Source organism: Pinus tabuliformis, chromosome 3_2, assembly GCF_031772625.1.
Source record: "Pinus tabuliformis cultivar Carrire ecotype Pingquan chromosome 3_2, CPIR1, whole genome shotgun sequence".
Lineage (NCBI taxonomy): Eukaryota > Viridiplantae > Streptophyta > Pinopsida > Pinales > Pinaceae > Pinus > Pinus tabuliformis.
The window spans coordinates 887917917-887920616 of record NC_142302.1 but is presented as its reverse complement, the minus strand read 5'-3'; the positions used below and the strand labels follow the sequence as shown (position 1 = coordinate 887920616).

At 36.8% G+C, this 2700-nt stretch overlaps 1 pseudogene; it reads left to right on the top strand.

Moving 5' to 3' along the window:
- The first annotated feature begins 354 nt into the window (after positions 1-354).
- On the top strand, positions 355-1479 carry LOC149183466 (short-chain type dehydrogenase/reductase pseudogene; annotated as a pseudogene).
- Positions 1480-2700: the final 1221 nt, after the last annotated feature.

Genomic DNA, 2700 nt, shown 5'->3' with positions numbered 1-2700 from the left:
GAAGGTAAGGGGTAGCCGTTGGAGGCTCTGCTCAAGCTATTTAACATGCAAAGCTGGATCTGGTTCTTCAACTTGCACTAGTTGGTTTGAAACGCGTCAACCAATAATAGATCTTGTGATTTACACCAAAAAATCTCTCATAAACCTGATATAGATCACAGAAGGCTCAATTCAACAATCTTTAAATATTTGTAAACATTTAAATTTCAACAAATTCCAACACACTTATATCATAAATGATGCAGAGTTTACAAATAAAATTGCTCGCGTCAGCCACGATGTCATGGGTGGGGTTGGCAGTGGCACTACGTAGGATATCTGCTTCGTCTATAAAACTATAGAGCCCCGCCGCGTTGAAGCAGAAGCAGAAGCCTCCTTCAGCTATGACCACTAGTGATGAGCAGCCGGAGGAGAAGAGAACGCGGATGCCTTTGGGAGGCAGGGCGGCCATTGTTATAGGTGCCTCTGGGGGTCTCGGCAGGGAGATCGCCCTCCATTTGGCGGAGAAGGCAGCCAGAGTGGTCGTCCATTACTCCTCCACTCAACATCCGCAGAGGAAGTCGCTTCCATAATCAATAATAATTCCTCGGATGGTGTGAGGGCCATTGCCTGCAAAGCCAATGTCGCCGAGCCCTCGCAAGTGGCCCAGCTATTCGACATGGCCGAGCAAACGTTTGGGCCGCTCCACATCGTGGTAAACAGCGCGGGATTCCTGGATCCCAAGTATCTATCACTTGCAGAGACCTCCGATGAAGATTGGAACCGAACATTCAACATCAACTGCAAAGGGGCGTTTCTGTGCAGCAGAGAAGCCGCCAACAGGGTCGTCCGCGGGGGCGGCGGTCGCATCATCAACATTAGCAGCTCTATTGTGGGACTGGCGAGACCAGGGTTCGGCGCCTACGCGGCCAGCAAGGCGGCGGTGGAAGTGATGACGAGAATCCTGGCGCAGGAATTGAGGGGCATCCAGATTACTGCAAATTGTGTGGCGCCAGGCTCTGTTGCCACCGATATGTTCTTTGCCGGCAAGAGCGAGGCGGCGATCGAGGTCGGGATCAAATCCAGTCCGTTTGAGCGGTTGGGAAAGGTGGAAGATGTGGCTCCGCTGGTTGCGTTCTTGGCCAGCGATGAAGGAGAATGGGTTAATGCTCAGGTCGTTCGGGTCAATGGAGGCCAGGTTTGAAGCATAAAATTGGATGATTCCTAATCCCCAATTTTTTTTCTTTGCATGATTTCTATTAGTGCTCACTTTTTTTTTTGTTTTCTGAGCTCTCACTTCGGTTTTAATGGATTGTGTTCACTCCTGTGTTTGAAGAAGTCACTTGGGCTTTTGTCCATAATAGATCTGAAAATATTCATAATATGTGACTAGGCTGTAAGAAAGTTCCAGTTAACTTTAGGTTCTCTTTGGTGATTTATTCATTGTGTACTGGACTGGATGTTGTTGTGAGTTATTAATGTGAGAACATATCATTCAGAGTATTTTTAAATTTTTTCATAAAATTTTAAATATAAATTTTGATTGTTATAGTAGAGCACAGTTACTAAATTTGAATTTGAATTTAATATGATTCGGGAAAAAAATTGTTTTTGTAAAATTCAACAAGGAATTATTAACATGGTTTTATTTTTTTTTTCAATTTTTTAAAAATTTAAACTGAATGATGATTATATTAAAAATTTCAAAGAAAATTCATTAAATTTTACTCTTGTTTACTTATTACCAACATTCACCTTGTATGTTGGTATAAGATGATCCAAAGAAAATTCATGAAATCTTAAATTCATGAAATCAATTTCCCAGTTATGTTCCTTGCAATTGTTTCTGCTCATAGTGCATACTTTCTTCCAGCTGGAAGATGAAGTTCCCAAAAGGGGTCTTTACTTATCTAGGTAATCTATCTGGTATGGTTTGTTTACCTCATGTATATCGTACATATATATCTTTTCTTCTTCTGTCACCTTTTGTCATATAGGCTTTCAGATACAAATCCTTGGCACTGTTTTTCTACAGATTGCTTAGTAAAGGAATATCTCTCATTTCAGTGTATAATCAAGCTTTTTTCTTACTGAAAAAAAGGGATATTTTTGTTTACTTATCTCCAACATTGGCCTCGCATGTTTATATACGATAATCCAAAAATAATGAAGGACAAAATGCATCAAATTTATTAGTATTGCAAAGTGAAAACATGTAAGTAAAATTTAATATAATAAATAACAAAATCTCAAATCTGAAATTCAACATAAATGAGATATTAATATTAAAAGTAGATTTAAAGTGATCTCCATATATTGCAAAATTTATTTCTCAATCATTATTTTTAATGGATCCAAATTTATTTAAGAACAAGCGTGTGTTATTATCTTTTGTGTGGATAACAGAAAATAAACCCTCTAATTGAATTCCACAACACTAATCTTCTATTTTCCAATGAACATAATAGCTATGGTAATTTCTGTCTTCCAACAAAATAAAATAAATGAAAACAAGTTTTAAATTTTTCACTTTATATAAAACTTATCTTTATCTACCATATTTTAATAAAAAGTTAAAACTTTTAATAAAATATTTATTATTATGTAACTACAATATTTTAATCTAAAATTTATATATATTTTTAATTTTTTAATTTTTTTTATTATAAAAAACTTACTATTATTTATTATTTTTTATAAAAGCTTACCATTATTTACCAT